Below are 17,872 nucleotides of genomic sequence, written 5' to 3'. Positions count from 1 at the left end.
GATGTAATGCAAGAAGTGCCAGAATACATGCTGCTAGCACTTTTCACATGTCTATGATTAGTCTCCTTCTTAATTTAGCTGTGCCTCCTTTAACCCTACTGCAGCTACCTAATAGCAGGATGGATGGAGCCAGCCAACATCTACCTGCCGCAGTCTTTTCAGCATCTCAAGAACTATATACCAATTGCCATTTCAAATCTTCCTTTTGAATGGGATTTGGTTTTGAGTTACTGCCCTAAAGTCCAGCTGGCAAATGGGAACGCTGCCTGGTTGGCAGCAGACTTCTCAGCTGACTAGATCCTTGGCTATCCCCACACAGTGCATTAGAGTGATGTTTACGTCATTTATTTCACTTTATACTATTCCAGTTACAGACTGCTGTTACAGTGATACAACTAAATTACTGACTTCCAGCTAGATTCCCCTTGTAAAATAAGCAATGCCCAATCCAAATATCGCCAGTCACCCCAATTATTAGAAGGAAAGGCAATAGAAGGAAGGGGGCAAATAAGAACATTATGGTGGAAGTACAATGACTAAATGAATATTTCTTAGATAAGGATGTGGCATAAGAAACGTTGCTTTCTGTTCCAGCCATAGATTTATGATCTTTGAGGGCCATGGATTTATTACCTGGATAACATTCTGTGGCCAGCTATTGTGATTTAATAATCAGAATTCTTTTTCTTAAAATTCCACATTGCTGCTTGTGTGAGAACTGAAATTAAATTGACTAGTGGATACTGATGAGAGCTTCTAGACAATATGAATCTTTGGAATAAACTTCGGAATAAAACTTCTATTGCCTTCTTCTTATTATGACATGCAATGCCAGGATATGTCTACAGATCCTGTGACAGAAAATGTCAAGAGTGTCTATGGTAGAAAACAAAGATAAATGTCTTTAATGTAACGAAGTATACAATAAATATTTAGTTATTTAAACCACAGAAATACAATCTGGTCTTTATAGAAATACAACAATTCAGAAAATTTGACAGGAAATGCCATTTTCATCTCTCCAAAGGTCATCCTGAGTTCTGTTCTGTGAGAGGTGGACTCTATTCCAGTTGATCAAAAATAAAAAGGAATTCTTCCAAACTGCATTTGCTAAGTCTTTGCAACCAAGCAGCTCTTTCCATTACAGGCACATGTAAACATAAACCTTACAGTACACCAAGGCACTGCCTCCAATCCATTCATGTCACATAGCAAATAGAATAGCGGCCCCAAATTCTAAGAGAAGCAAGTGTGTCTTTAAAAGTAATCTAGCAAAAATGAAGGTATAGAGAGGTAAAGTCTATTTATGTGAATGCTAAGCCTTGTTCTTTTCCCTTCAGCATTCTAGAAACCTCCAAACGATCATTATTTCCTTTAAAACATTTATTCCTTTCAATAAATATTGATTTTGTTGCAAGAGCCTTGTTTTTTCAACTCATGTAATGCATTTCAAATGCTGAGCAGCCCTCCTGTTTTTTGTAACACACAAACATCAGCAATAACATAACCACACAACCTGCAGTCTCTGGAAATAGCATACCTAACTTTGGTTGAAGTTGTCAGCTAAGTGTAGGATCTGCAATAGTGGATTTCAATCTGACAGTCACTGGCCTTCTTCATCATAGTCCTTGAAAGCTAACTGGAAAAAGCTAGTTCATATATGTTACCCTGCAAAACACTGGATGGGCAAAATTCCAGGAGAAAATTTTTAGGGCTTCTTTGGAATTAGTGGCTGTTTATAATACAGAACATTGTACTGTCCTTAAAACAACTATTTCAACCTGAAGAGGTATTACCCTCTATAATGCAATTGTATTAAGAATCATTCTTTATAAACTGAATTTATTATTTGGAGCAATACATATGGTTTGCTGCTGTGTACAAACAAATAGTTCAAACTAGATACACTTGTATGCTGATGCACACAATTTTGATGAGACAATATGCTTGCCAACTGATCAAATCCAATTCTTTCACACTTGGCTTAAGGATTTATCCTAACATACCATACACTGTGCCTTTGTTTTTGTATAAATAGTTCATGTGTCTAGGCACAGTATTACATGTTTCGGCAAAACAGTGCAAGTTTAATACTTTACGCAGATGATTAAATTTCAACTCCACTATAGTAATGCACAACACTTTGTTCTCTGCATTAGGACACCCAAAATATTTTCAGTTCATTTAATTCCTCAGTTTTCCTCAAAGGAATCAGGAGTATCACTGTGTTTATATAAGCTGTCCAAATCCTAGTTTTGTTATGAATTAATGAAATTCCATTATCAGGCAAAGACAGGCCCAGCATGTTTTCACGATGGCTTCAACACCAATTATCTGGGATTTTCCAGCAAACAACCTGACCTTCAGGCTAAAACTGGGATTGCCGGAGAAAAATACTATCAGGGGCTGAGGAAATTCCCCAGCAGTATTGTCATCTTTGTCCAGGTAAGGTCTGATTTTCCAAACACTGCATGCTGCTGGATATAGTAGAATTCAGACAGCACTCGTGCTATCAGACCATGGACACTGCTTGTCTCAAACCAAGATTTCACTGAACTCATATATTCTAGATAGTACATAGAAAATCACTTCTGTGAAAACGACAAACATTTAAGACACCCCCCACCCCCCAAAAAAGGCATTAAAAATATATGTACTTCTAATATCTGACATGTTACATGCTGTCTCTCTTTATGAATTACGCAAAGAAACCAAAGGATTTTTCCCAGTTGGCTGAAATAAATGTTTCCATTATTTTAATTTTTCCCTCTTCTCAGAAACCCTATAATCAAACCTAGAATTGGTTCTGTCATAAAACCCACTTCACATTTCCTTCTGGCCCGCAAGCAGCATGTGTTAGTGGTGTCCCTTGAAGCAACAAAGAAGTTCTGTTTAGCCTTCTCCCTGAGGAAAGCCATTAAAGGAGCATCAAAGCCATTTCTCCTGAAAAAGGATGAATCTCAAGAACTGAAATGAGCCCTCAATTAAGAAAGCCCCAAGCTGTTCTTTACAGTCAAACTGTGGGCACTTCAGGTCCAGATCGAACCAGGGAGTTTCTTCACAACTCCAGTTTGTGAAATGCTTTACTGAGAAGTTTGAGGAAACGTTTGGTTTACAGTAAGCAGTTTTGGATGAGGGCCAAAGCACAGAAGACTTATTTTGTCAGCAGCCAACAGAATGATCGTCCCCAAAAAACTCTCTGGAAACAGGGATAACCTCCTTTTTCTGCTGGCTTTGTTTTCTAGCAGGGTGAGGCAGTCCCAAGACCAGGTACAATAGCTTCCTGGTACTTCTCTCTGTAACCAGTCCAGGCTTCAGATATCACAAATCTACCTTCCAGAAAATTATGGGACTATCTTTAAAATAAACAAGTTTATAAGATTTTTAAAAACCAAACCAGAAAAAGAAAATATGCTTTTCAAACCCTATAATTTTATTCCGAAGTTTATTCCAAAGATTCATATTGTCTAGAAGCTCTCATCAGTATCCACTAGTCAATTTAATTTCAGTTCTTACACAAGCAGCAATGTGGAATTTTAAGAAAAAGAATTCTGATTATTAAATCACAATAGCTGGCCACAGAATGTTATCCAGGTAATAAATCCATGGCCCTCAAAGATCATAAATCTATGGCTGGAACAGAAAGCAACGTTTCTTATGCCACATCCTTATCTAAGAAATATTCATTTAGTCATTGTACTTCCACCATAATGTTCTTATTTGCCCCCATATAAATGAACACTTATGTAAATGCTTTGGACTAATGAATGTTTGAGTTCAGAGTGATTTTTATCTTATTCTTGGTGTATTATCTGATATATTAGCATTATAATCCCTTGGTTTTACTTAAACCTAGCAATCTGCCTGACAGTCTGCCTAGACTGCATCTTGAAAACAGTAAAATAAACTAAAAGGGGGTAAATCAACTGATGTAAGTAACCTATGGATAGCTACTCATCAGGTAATGGCTCAAGTTACTCTTGACAAAAGCACAACAACAGAATACAGTAATATTAATGCCAACTGCCAACTTCAAAAAACAGAACACCTGTGAAAAGTAAAATGTCTCTCCTAATTAGACCTAGGCAGTGTCCTCTCACATTTACAGATTCACTATTTTGCTTTGAATAAACATCACTATTTCTTTCCTAGGCAAACTCCTTGGCTCTGTTTCAATTATTTCTTTTAAACATTAAAGAGCAAGAAACATTTGTTTTTCCTTGTCACATCCTGTCCTCTTTACACAGCATCACACAATCCCCTTTTGAAATGCCTGCTCTTACAGCAAGCCTGACACACACAGTTCAATCAAAACATTTGCTATTGTCTTTTGCCAACTACAAACGCATTTCTGCACAAATACTGAAAAGGTTTAAAGGTTTCGACAACTGTCTAAAGCTGAGCCAGTACGACTGTCAAAGAAAGGTGGTGGCAAACTGCTCAGCTTCCCTGCTACCGCCCTGACTTCCAGAAGAGAAAGACAGACAAAGCCCTTCACTCGCTCACACAGCAGAGCTCCTGGCAAGAACTCACTCGCTGCAAAACCGCTGCTCTCACAAAATACTCAAAAGCAGAAAAAGCACACAGACAGAGACGAGTGTGAAAGGGTAACTTACATTGTTTACAAAGACAGTGGGAAAGGACTGCTGCAGTTTCTTCGTTATTTTACACTGCTGTTGGCAGAGCAGACAACCAAAAAAGTTCACCTAAAGAAATCTCTCCTTTTAATTCTCTCTCTCTCTCTCTCTCTCCCAGTTCATTTACTCTGGAGTCTCTCAGCCTGAAGAGATCCGACAGTCAAAAGTTTATCCCCTTGTATTTCCGAATGATATGGCTGACTTTCCTTGGACACATACCAATGATGCAGTAAAAATAGACAAAAGCGGGGGGGAGGGAAGAAGCAATCTAGCTTGAGCCTGAATCTTCTTAACTCAGTGTTTTCTGTAAAAGCTGCTCTTATGTCAGAAGCTCCCATTCCTATACTAACTTGCAGAGCATGGAGTCATCCATCTGGTTTTCATAAGCTGCAAATTACAGGCAAACCAGGGAATATATACAGTCCAGTTCTAGCAGAAGTCCCCATGCCTGAGCCTTACAAGTAAGCTGAGGTACAACGGTTTTGAAAATAAACAGCCAGCCCCATGCCAGGATGGCATCTGCAGATGCCCCCCCAGGCAGCCCCCAGCAGCTGAGACATCACACACCACTCAGGAAGGTGGCAGCCTGGTCCCCCCCATGGAAGCAAACCAACCTTATAGCCCCCCCTCCCAGCACAAAAAGCGTCTCTGGACGGGGTGGGAAGGGGTGGGGGGTGGGGGGTGGGGGGTGGAAATCCCGTGCACTACTTGAAATAGTTCAGCAGTTTAGCAAGTCATTTAGAAGAACCTGGTTTTTATAAACAGGGAAGTGAATGCTGACCCACTTACACCCTTTAAATGCTTCCATGTGGGAAGCAAATCTATTGTGTCAGGAGGGTTTGGTTTGCTTTGGTGGGGTTTCTTTTCTCAGAGTCAGCAGACAGCTGCTTGACAAAGAACCCCTGGGGTGATCCGAGCCGTTAATTACAAGAATGCACATTTTTACCAAAAGCATCACATTTTGAAAAGCACCCAGTGAAAGTCCACAACTTGAAGCTGCTAAGTCACTTTCAGTCCCTATTTTCAGCTATTTAAAGGTTACTGCCCTGATTGAATGCTGGTACTAGAGGCTTGAGGGGTCACCTCTACTTTTGGATACCTCAGAGCTTTTGAGTCAGTACTGAAGAACATTGTTTTTCCAATAAAAAATTAGGAAGCCAATTTTATGGTACTTAAAGAAGTGTTGCCATTGCTTAAAACTACAGGGGTTTTTTTATTATTTTTAAAAATATAAATATTTATTTATATATAATAAATAAAATAGAATTGTATATAATTTTATATATTTATAATTATAATAAATATATTTTTAAATATTTCTATATTTACAGAAAAAAAATCAAGTTTTATTTCGTCTTTAGTTTTGCCAGAGAACTTTTGCAAGCTGTTCTAATGGGAATAATCTTAACCCTATTTGAACAGTGAGAGTCTCAAAATGAGGCAGCTTTTACTAAAGCATGGGTGAATCAGTACAGTGAGTCATTGACAAAATAAAAACACCGTTGTAAACACTCTGCCTAAAAGTCCTGAGCCTTGTCACTTGCTCACTTTCAACTTTGCACAATTCGGATTATGCTGATTGTATACTCATCCTGTACCTGGATCCAGGATTGACACGAATGGACTGTTAATGTCAAAAGTAGCTGAATTATTAAATAAATAAATAAATAAATCAAGACTCTCTAATCAGTAGAAGCAAAGGAGAAAATTATGAACAAATTTTCTTTGCCTGTATTTTTGCCTGTGCTGTCACAATACCTTCCAATAGTTGTATAACCCATTGAATAATTTCAGTCACATCAGGTAGAATACTAGAGATCTTAGAGGTATTATATTCCTGCAGCTTTTGTGAAAACAGGCAGCCGTTCAGATGAGTGAAATACAATCCAGTGATCCAATGTAAAAGGCTACACTTGAGCTTAGTTTTATTATTAGGCACCAGAGCACCCCACACAAAGAAAAGGTACGTGAGAACAGATTTCATGTGCCCTGCTGCTCAGCTGCTACCATGGTTGTGCATCTTTGACCTGCATTCTAGTGTTTTTCCTCTCTTCTGTTCTCTTCTCATCAAGGTAGTAAGCAGCAAAAGCTGGAAATACAATCACCTGAAGCAAATAACATTATTTTTGAAACAGGAGTAAACAAGGTTTATTAACAGTTGAGTTATTCCTCTCCCACTTAATAAACAAGTGGAGTGAACTGAATAAATCTTGTTTTCATCAGGACTGATATTTTCCATGAAATCAAAGGACTTGATCCTTGTAGAGCAGACTTCCAAATCTGGGGGCAGAAATTATCTCACGGGGTACAGCAGAGTAGCCCGTGTGTGATTTTCTAGACATGTAGGCTCTCTCCTCCACTGTAGTATCACAGTCCAGGACAGGTTGAATGACTTTTGTCTTTGGAATAAGAACTCTTGTTTTGGTGATGCATGGTGTTAAAGTGGAGAGTAGGTGGAAATAATCACTTTAAGTTTGTGATGCTCATGCTGACTGAATGTCCTCCCAAAGAGCAAATGCATTAACTCACACTGATCTCTCAGTTACTCTTCAATATATCTGTTCTCTGAAAAAAACCCAGTCCATTTACAGAAAAGGCTGCTTTCACAAATAACAGCTACATAAGAAAACTTCAAGAAAACTCAAGATTCAAAAATAGAAGACTGATTTTAAATAACCTTTCATTTTCCCAGCTCCAGGGATCATCCTTACCATCTTTTTCTCTCTTCTTTTCCATTCCTCATTCCCTCTTTTGTATCATTCATGTGGGGTACCAGTATCCTACTGTCCATAGATAGCTCCTGCCTCCAGACAGGCTAGCTGTGTGTCCCCTCACTGTTGCCTGGATATTATTAAGGCATCACTTGATCCCCACTTTCTCACACTCTGTCTCTATGATCTTTGAGGCAGTCTTCTGGAAAAATGGAGATGGAAGATATTGATCAGTCAGATGGTGAGAGAAAATTTACTGTAGAAAGCTTCATACAGGAAAGACTACAGCAAAGAACAGATCAGATAGGGAAAACAACCTGCTAGAAGCAACTTTCCTTCTCAGAAGAATGGTAGCTTCCATTTAGGATGCTTTCAAACAGCTACAAAGCAACCCTGTTGGTTTCCATGTAAGCAGAAAACAACCCTGATTTTGCACCAAGATCAACTATGTCAGTAGGAAAAGAGTAGAATAGGATGCAGTTTAGATATTGATTATACTGATTATATGCAGCTGTGTACGTAGATCTTTGAAAGTTTTTTTTTAAACCTCATTGCATGTTCATTAAAGCAAGGAAAAAGTGCCCCTCCTCAGTCAGTGATGGACAGATGGTGATGCACAGTAGGTGGCAGAATATGCATCTTTCTTGGCCTAGATCTTGCTTCCATCTAGTCTAGTCTGGTTGCATTGGGATTGCTGAATTGCAAAAGTATAGGTGAAAGCAACCTGTTTTCCATCCTGTTCTTCTGCCTTTTAAATACTAAGAAAGTGGCAGGTGAAAGGTCTGACTTTGGTGGAGGATGTACCTTGCCATTTAATTTGAATTTGTGAAATTGCCTGTATGACAGAAGGTGGATTAACAAGCCAGGGATGAACCTGTGTTCAGCTGTCACCTTTCATTTTAGCAGTAGACTACTTGGTGTAGGATTTAAAATACATTTATGCAGATTTCTAGTTGGTCGTAGTTTAAGTCCTAGATGAAAATTCTGATGCAAACAAGCTGAAAGACTTTGTACAGACTGAAAAAACGTAAGTCTGATAAACTGAGACAAATGTACTGTTGGAGGAGTACAAGGCAAAGCTTCAGTACACTTACTGTTCATGAAATAAAATAATGGCAATTTTGGCACTGACGATGAATCAACTGCGATATTATAAATCATTTTAACACCAGCATTTTAAAGCCAGTACATGGAATATCTTGGGTCTGGGTTCAGATGTAAACTTGTATTCAGTTGGTCTGGCCTCACTTGCTGTGTGTTTTATCTTAGTACTTCAACTTGGTGCCCAGTGTCCCCTTCCAGAAAGGCATATAACTGTCAGCTTATCTTCCAAAGAGACAATACAGTGTGACAATCTTTTGCAGCCTGCTCCTACTGTTAGATGAGGATCGGGCTGTTTCAGTGCTTTTGGTATTTTGCTTTATAACATACGTATTCTGCTTTACAATGCATCACTTGTACTTAGGGACATGGTTTAGTGATGGACTTGGAAGTCCTGGGTTAACAGTTGGATTTGATCTCAAAGGTCTTTTCCAACCTAAATGATTCTATGATTCTATAACTTCTTTTCCACAGAAAGAAAACACACAGCTCAGACAAAACCATAATGTATTATAACCTTGATGTCATTGTTGGAGAAACCCCACTGCTACTGCTGTTTTCATTACAGCCTGCAGTAGCCCCCTGGTTGTCCCCAGAAAAAAAAAGGAGAATAAGCATAGCACTAAGACACTTTTTCCCATCAACTCTCACTAACATCTGTGACTGCAGGAATCTGGGCTTGTCTGGGGCACATGATCTTATTCTCAGTGTTCTGGTGACAGACACGCAGCCATTTTCCTTCCAAGTGAGCTGGAAAGATGGCCCCTTTTTGGCCTGCTGAAGCTCACAGTATAGGAGTTAATGGCTGGATACTTCATGTTGTTTAAGTAACAAGCCGGAAAACAGCATGCAATGAGCCTGTCCTAGTGGTTTTCATCAGGGAAGGTGAAATACTGGAAGGATGCAATTTGAAAACACAAACATTACACTGTTTTTAAAGGTTCCCTTTCCCCCTCTGGCTGTACACTCCCACTTCTTACCTTGCACTGAGGCGCTTGTTTGGACTCCCAGTGGACAGATACAGTTCATCACCTCACAGAAAGTTGACCTGTGACAAAATGCATCAATTTTCTGCAAGGTGAGTGAGGTGAATTAGCTCACAGGGGTCCTCCGAGTCCTGCAGCTGACAGAGATGTGGGGCATTAGGGACCAGAGCAGGCGAAGAAAGAAGACTGTGAGCCAAATGCTACAGCTGCTTATGAAAATATACCACGGAACAGCAGGTAAGTCCCACAGTCCTGATTGTAAACTTACTTGAAGCTCTAAGTCATACTTCTTTGGCAACCATGACCCTTAAACGGTGGGATATACTCAGTTTGCACCAGGCTCATGCTTCTGCTCTGTACTGCGCTCAATCATAGTTTGCTACTGTCAGAAATTAACCACCAGCCCCGGCTCCTATAAAATCATGTCTCAATATTACTGTTTTTCACAAACTTTCATTCACATAAGTAAGCTTCCTGTCAAAAGCAAGTATCCAGGAAACACTGATGTAATACATTTTCATATGGCTGCATTCATGAAAAGTTCTGAACCAAAAGTAATGCGTTCACATCCCTTTTTTTGTTTGAAAACAGCATTCATCCAAGAATCAGAAATGTTACTATGTAACCAGTGACACAAAGAAATGAGCACATGAAGAACCACAGCAAACAGCTCAAAGGCAGGTCTGGGCCTGAGGTTGGTTCACAAGATATGTGGTGAATACTGGACACTTTGTTTGCCAAGAGAAAAAGAAAGGGCTACGCTTTCTAAGAAATATACCGTGCTTATAAATTGCTTGGCTTAGTCTTTCTCTGACCTTGCCTGGAGCTATCCACTCTTACAGCATACAAAGGGCTAGTATGTGCCCGGTTTAGACCTGTCCTCTTTCCTGCCTTCAAGTACAACAAGAAAGGAAAAAGAAGGTATGTGGAGACCTTTGCACTGCAGAACCTGAGACTCTATGGGAGAAGAAACAGCCCCCAGACTACAAACACTGGGCTGTAGTGAGGAAGACCGAGAGTAGGAGGAGAATATGGCAACGAGCCAAGGGCTCTGGTGAAGCTTTTAAGGACTGTGAGATAGGGAGAACAAGCATCTTAAATGGCATGGAGCACAGAGGTTAAGGAGGATGGGATCTGGGAGGCCTGGAAAAAAAGGTAATTCTAGGATGGGAGGAGAGGAGTTGTGGCAGAAAGATGAAGAGGCTGTGAACTATGTGGTCGAGGCACGGGGGCATGGACCACAGCAAGGAGCTAGATGCTCTGCGCTGGGAATGAGCTGGGGACCGGCTCTAAGGATAAGTGGCCTCAGGCTAGGAGACACTAGAAGCGTCTTTAAAAGCTCTTTTTCCACAGAGTGAAAGGCTGAGAACCTTGAGGCTGTGCAGGGCTTTGGGGAAGGTAGGAACACAAGATATCTCTGCTGCAAATACCCTCATTTATGTACCTGCACAGATATACAAGGATGCTGCCCCTGCTCTTTCTACTCATGTGGTCATCTCTTTCCACTCCTGTATCCTCTTCCTTGCAGTCGGAGCCACAGTAGCCCTGGCTCACATTTTCCCATCTGTGTATTGGAGTGTGACAGCATAACATTTTCCATAGCAACTGTGAACCAAGGAGAAGCTTGATGCAGCTCTGGGTTCCAACGTGTATATGAGTGTCAAGCATAAGTGAAAGAGGAGAGTGGCTATCAGGAGAAAATGATGGGGAAAATGGAGAGAGAGAGAGGCAGATTTCTTTAGACAGATGGTCTCACGAAGGCAATGTCTGAAAACTAATATGCTGAAAGTTCAGCCACTGCAGTGCTGGAGTTAATATTAACCTCATCAAATACCTATCAACCTATTCTTACACATTCTAAAACTAACTGAAAAGAAGGCCAAAGGTAGGTACCACTTTAAAGTTAAGCATCCCAATCAGAAGCAGAAATTAAACCATACATAGAAGAAAAGACCGTAATTCTCACAGACCCATTTCAGCCCTTAAGTAACCAGTCTGCTTATTGCCGTTAGTGTGAGTTTTAACAGAGTAAGACATGCAGAATTTCATGCCAGAATATTACTATCACAAACAGGGTTAGGGTACATTAAGAGGTTATACTGTACCTTAGGGAGCATTAGGTAAAGCATCAGCTGAAGATGATATGTAAGGAGAAAAATATCAGGAAGAAAGTGAGTCCCAGTATGATTTAATTTTTTGAGCAAAACTGCAGTACAACCCTTGAATCTTCATGGGTACTACACTTCTCAGTTTCACATGCTGTGAACCAGCAGTGATAAGAGGAAAAGGCCGACAACAGCCGTGATAATTCTTTTAGACAGCAGCAACCAGGACAGAACACAGCAAGCTACCCACTCAATTAGGGACATTTTATGCTATGAGCTTAAATTGCTGCTTTCTTAGACCTTCAGCCCAGCTACACAGGCAAAAAGGAAGGAAACAGAAACATTTAAAAGCTCCTTCATGGATGAAGGAGCAGCGGCATCTAGAATATTTCCCGCCTACTTGAGCACATACTGGGTTACAATTTGCTTTCTGGGCCTGAGAGAGGTGAGCTAGAGAGAGGAATCTGGACCATCTGCAGGCTGCAGTTAATTTTATACCCATCCTGCATGTACCCTAAGAGAAGGTAGTTTGCAAAACTTTGCCTTTTACACACTATCAAAGTAGCAATGCAGAGAGCCTGTTCTGTAAGCCAGTGATTCCAGTAAGAAGAAAGCTTAAGGCTTGCCTATGGAGCTGAAGGGAACATCTTCCTAGCATAGGAACAGACCACAGCCAGTACAAGTATCTGGGTGCCTCTGATACTTGTTTCTTTCAGCATTGCTGGCCAGCTGGGAGGCTGGGCACATCAGACAGGAGGGAAAGAAGTCAAAGAAACCAGTGGACTCTGGTAGATACAGATTTAAGGCAGCACAGACCTGAAGACCACTTAGCCACTGCAATTCACGCTCTGCCACAGGTAAGGAAGGTAGGAAGTGGTCCCTTTTCTTTTTGTCTTGACCTGAGTTTTCTATTATATTTCACACAGGCTGCTCTACAGAACTGGACCTGTGGCAAATTCCTGGTTGAGAGATTTCCTCTATTCACCTGGGATGAATTTTCTGCATATAACCTGCCTTGCAATCCTTTTCTTTCCTAAGTGCAATGCTTTCTCTGAGTAATACCACCTTTTGGCATATAAAATGCAGACATTAGAAAGAGACCCTCTACTCTTGATGTATGAATGAGATCTGAGTACTACAACCCTGCTGCTTTTTCTTTTTTAATAGAAAAGGCTGCATATGCTCAGCATTTTTCATTTTTTAGAACCATCCAGTATGTTTCACTCTAGTGGCAACAACATCCCTTACCTAGAAAAGGACCTAATACCTAGGAAAATGGACCTGAAAAAAAAAAAAAACAACCACAACACAATGAAAGATTTTAAAAGCTTTCATAAGTATGGGTAAAAGTTGAGGATATTAGCATGGAAAGTGTTAGTGAGAGGGTTCAGATTTAAAAGAGAGGACAACTTATCCAAGGAGGCTGCTAAGGGGTTGCTTGCAGATCTCAGTCTCTATCCCTTCACAGACCCAAGTACTGATGGTGAGTGACTTTACAAGCAAGTCTATCCAAACCTGACAGAAGGCTGCCACTGCTTCTTTCAGGCCCTTAGACTTTTCCTGTTACCTGAAAGTCAGTTTTCTGGTCAGACTCAGCTGATGGGAGGGGGCACATGTGGTACTTTACACACAGGCTCTCTCTTATGTAACCTTAATCAAGCATCACGCATCAGCAGAGTACCTGCTAATAAGCTGAAACCCTGAGATGAAAAGCACCCTTAAAGCCTCCTGCTTTCACTAAGAATTCAAATGCTCAGTGTCATGAATTAAGCTCTGGAAACTCAAAACTCTTACTAATCTAGAGAGCTGTTCTTTCCCAAGAGATTGATCTATTCTGGGAGCTGGTCTGACATTCTCAAGGGCAAAGAAGGGGAAATCTAGTGGATCAGATTCAATGTTACAGGCTTTGTAATCTGGTAACTGCAAGTACATTTGGGAAGAGGTCAGGGTTTCAGTCAACCCCAAATTAATACCTTGCATTAACTGCTGAATAACTGAACAATAGCTATATTGCAAATGTGACTGCAGAACTGCAGACTAAAGACTCAGCCACAGGAAAATGTTGGCAACGGATCCCACAGTCCACATACAGTGCACCTACAGAGCCAGGGGGAGAAATGAATTGCAGTAAAAACACAGCCCTGGGAAGCAGATCTTAGCTCTATTTCCAGCTTTCTTGCAGATTTCATTTCCCTCTTTTGTAGATTGAGGATGATATGCTTCCCAGGCTACCTGAAAGCTCAGTGAATGGATATTAGGAAATCATTTTGCTTTCACAAACTGCCTACCATCTCAGAACCAGAAAGTACAATTACAGCATATGCAGTCCATAGAAGCCAGCTTTTTTTTTTTTTATGAAGGATGTTGATTCAGCCTCCTGTTTTAGCAAGCCCTGTGAATACATCTTGAAAATTATCTCTCTGGGAGAAAGACAAATCAATTTTAATCTTCTGCCTGTTTACCCTGATGTAAATCAAACAGGCACAGTCTGCCCCTATAGAGCAACCCATGTTGCACTGAGCTCATGATGCACAAGGGAGTTCTTTCTTTAGTCAAGAGAGAGACAATGCGGTAAGCATATTTATTATTCCTAACTACATACTGAGAGAGCACAGCAAAAACTCCTAGGTGCATATTTATGCTTGATGTGTATTACATGGCTTTCCTTGTTACTGAAGTACTGACATCCTGCTTTCTTAATTTATAGACAAAAAATCAAGACTTAGTATCTATCTGATACTTTAGAGAGAGTGACTGAAAACCTCTGGCTTGTGTTCACAGCCTGACACAGAAGCAGCTTATTGCTGTAATTAGCTTTAGTTCATACATTACCATGCATGCACTGTATTGTTGTAGAGGAGGTTCAGCCTCAGAGCTGAACAACTGTGAGGATCAAGACCCACGTACTAAGTGCAACAGCTGCCCATCAGTTTTATTTGAAAGTTTGTCTAACTGTCTCTTAGCCACTGCTTCCTACAAATAATATTGCTTGACTAGCCCCCTGGAATTCAAGACTCACTGAATGATGCAGTCCTTAAAAGCATTATAGATGAGTGGGAGAGTTGAGCCAAAGCTCTCCAGGCTGCGTCAAGATTGTCTGCAGAAGCTGTGCACAGCCCCAAAACACAAGCAACATGGCAAAGATGAAGGCATAACCCTCCGGGCATCCCCCTGTTGGGTACATCCATAGAGGGCAAGCTAGACAAGCTGAAAAGAACATGGCATCAGGCCTCACTTCTGATTTGCTTTTATTTTTTTGGCATGACTCAAGACTAACAAAGACCTGATTGAAACTTAGAAGTAAGGTTCTTCCTGTGCAGCGCATTCCTGTGCTTTTAAAAAGAGTCATAATGAACATGCTTACTTACAGCGACAGCATCTTCCCCACACAGTTATCATGAACTCAAAACCGCAGCTGAATTTTCTCAAGATCCTGGCACTTGTGGTTCAGGAGAGAGCTGAAGCAGTAGTACTCTGGAGAAAGGACCATCCATCCCGGCAATATTGAAGTGCTGTCATAATGCCATATGGGACATTTCCAGCCTCCAGCCACGCCAAAAGAAGGATGAACTGAAAATAATGCTATAGCCTACTCTGCTTGAGGCTTCCCACACATTTTTGAGCTCAGAGCAGTCTGGATAAGCAAGCAAATCATAAGGTATTTCTCCAATCTGAACTCTGTGAGGTGCACAGAGTCACCCCTAAAAATTACTATTCACACTGCCCAATAGGATTTTGTAAAATAAATGAAAGGAAGAAAAAGAAATAATATAGTACAGTGACCTTAGTAATAAACTTGAGTGCTGACAGTTTGCTCTACTGTGATGGCAAAGTCACTTAATCTGTCACATCTTTATGTTCTTCATTTATAAAATGAGGTCTACAGATGAACTCCTCAGCTACCACATGAAATATAGACACAGACTTGCCAAAACTTCAGGGATGGACTAGTTCCGAGATTCTGCATGGTGTCCAGCTCTGACAGGGACATTAAGATTTTCTTTGCTGGTGTAAAAGGTAAAAGAGAAAGTCTGAAAAATCCATCAATATTTGCAATGCAGGACTAAGCTGAAGAATACTGTTCAAACATGGAATATTTTATTTAAAATTCTGAACATTAGAAAGGAGATATTAAAGATGCAAAAAGTCAAGCTCATTCCATATCTGCAGTTTTTTACTCTATGGAGGTATAGACATTTCCTAATAGCAGCCAGCAAACAGGACTGAAATCTCTGAACATGACTTTGCTTTTTCTACTGCTAGGCATATATCTTAGAATATGACAGCTCATATCAGCATTTTTGGGAGCATTCCTTTTACAGTGTCCCATTTCTAGCCTTTTCACACTTTTTCAAACAACGCCACTTACGACCTTGTGAAAATTGCTGCTGTTTGAAACATGACTGGACGATCAAATACTGGAAACGCAGCTAAAAATGAGAACTAGATGCAGATTAATTAAAGTCATATAAAAAAATAACCTGGCAAGTTTAAATGGGTTGTGTCCCTATTAACTTCTTCCCTCTTGCCTCCCAGGAAGGTCTCATTTGAGATTGAAATAGCGTAGTCCTTGTAGTCATGACACTGCATACAAAGTAGCTGCTCTTTTACTTCAGAGGAAAATATTTAATAGTTGCCTCTCTGAATGACAGCACCTACCTGCCTTGCTAAAACATGCCCTTAGTCTTGTGAGAAAAGCCACAATGAGACAGAAGGCTACTTACTAGTGTTCCATAGAGTCCACGCAGGAGTATCAGAGACTGAAACTCACTGTGCCTCTGATCAGAAGATTTAGCTCCCTGCAGCATTCAGACAGTTGGTCCCATTATGGCCATCAGGCAGCTGAGTTAAAGGGTGGCCTTGCACAAACATAAACAGCTTGTCAGCACAAGCCAAAGAGGCGGGCCTGCCCTGCCAGCCACAATGCGAGCCAATGATTAGCTTCTTCGCATTCTGGGTGTTCAAGATATTGTGTTTCATTCTTAAGCAGGGGAACAAGAGGGACTGACTAGGAAGGGCTAGTGCTTGACGATGTACTGCTAGGCAGTAAAATGCTTAAGGCAGAAATAATAAAAAAAAAATAATCAGTAAGTCACTTCAGGAAAAGCACGTTTGCTGTGTAGTCATACACACAGAAACCCCACAGGCATCCCCAATGCATTGTTCTTTTTAGGTTAATCAATCAAACAAACAAAAAACTGTGCATTAAGTTTAGCCTAAATTCACTGTAAAGAAGTTTCAATTGCAAAGTCTCCAGTTTTTCTTCTCTCCACCCTTTTTCTTATTCTTGTATTTCCTAACTCGCTTGTTTGCTGACACTAGGGTTTCTCATTTCTCTGTCACAAATGTCTTACCCTGACCTTCGTGACCTGACCCCCCGACCTTCATTGATTCTACTATGATTGCTTCTCTTCACCTCCGTATAAATTGCCTGTTCTTTTGGTCCTTACCATCCCAAAAGAGCACAGTCACAACATAGGCACCTTAAGGCAAGGCTCTGTGAGACAACCATGCTGATCTAGCAACTGAATGCTGTCAGAAGGGGAGGTGTTGAGTCTCCTCTTTCTTCAGCACCACACCATGCTCACCTGTCTGTCCCCCCACATCATTTCAAGGAAAGGTAATCTTGCAGGGAAGTAAATACTTCCTTGGCAGTTTAGCGATCTTAACAAAGAGACAAAAGAGATACTGCATGGAGTGAATACTCCCTGAAACTTAAGCTCCCTCCGATCTTACCTCAGCCATCTATGATCCCACCTGTCTCCCCAAGTTCCTCTCTCCTTTGTTGTTTGACTCGAGTTGTTCCTAGTTAATTGAATACCCTGCTTACAGCTGCTGATCCTAATTCCTGCCAGATTGTCCTACTTTCTTATGCCTCTAGTTTGGCTGTGAGGCTGGTCTGCCGCCAAAACAGTCTCATCAAGTCTCTTATAGTGCCCCCCTCCTCGCATAAATATCACGCTTTGTACTTCAGCCTCAGCCTCTTCGAGCACTTCTGCTTTGGAAATAATTAAAATCCTTCTTAAAATCCATGCCATCTACTGGGCTTTCGCTCTGACCTTTCTGATTAATTCTTCTCTCCGCACCTACCTCTTCCTCTCTTACGTCCCAAGGCACCTTACTTCCTGTTATATTCTATCCAGCTTTTACTATTGACTCCTGCATTTATAAACATGCATTTCTATTTTTCAGCTCACTGCTTTTCTCCGGTCTCGTATTTTACCCTGTGTTTGAGACATACAGTATTAAATGCCTTGACAGCTCCTAATTTTAAGATCCTTTTCTGGGGACAAATTAAAGCAGTCCAGTCACACCACATTCATTACTGTACA

General features: G+C 40.7%; 1 protein-coding gene across 12 annotated transcripts in view; it reads right to left on the bottom strand.

Annotated features, from left to right (window-relative positions):
- Positions 1 to 17,872, bottom strand: part of TRIM2 (tripartite motif containing 2) — a 117,676-nt gene that overhangs the window by 58,179 nt on the left and 41,625 nt on the right. For 2 of the 12 annotated variants that reach the window (XM_027779919.2, XM_027779931.2), the window contains exon 1: positions 16,265 to 16,396. The exons of 5 other annotated variants lie outside the window; for them this stretch is intronic. The gene's annotated coding sequence lies outside the window, so the exon portion shown is untranslated. Of the gene's footprint in view, positions 1 to 4,616; positions 5,109 to 7,348; positions 7,551 to 9,429; positions 9,573 to 16,264; positions 16,403 to 17,872 lie in introns of those variants that run through there. 5 more of the 12 variants (XM_027779922.2, XM_055795140.1, XM_027779917.2 and 2 more) reach the window with 4 other exon arrangements.

This window comes from Falco peregrinus, chromosome 2 (genome assembly GCF_023634155.1).
Source record: "Falco peregrinus isolate bFalPer1 chromosome 2, bFalPer1.pri, whole genome shotgun sequence".
Classification (NCBI taxonomy): Eukaryota; Metazoa; Chordata; class Aves; order Falconiformes; family Falconidae; genus Falco; species Falco peregrinus.
Note: the sequence above shows the minus strand (reverse complement) of the source record. Positions and strands in the feature narration are given on the sequence as shown.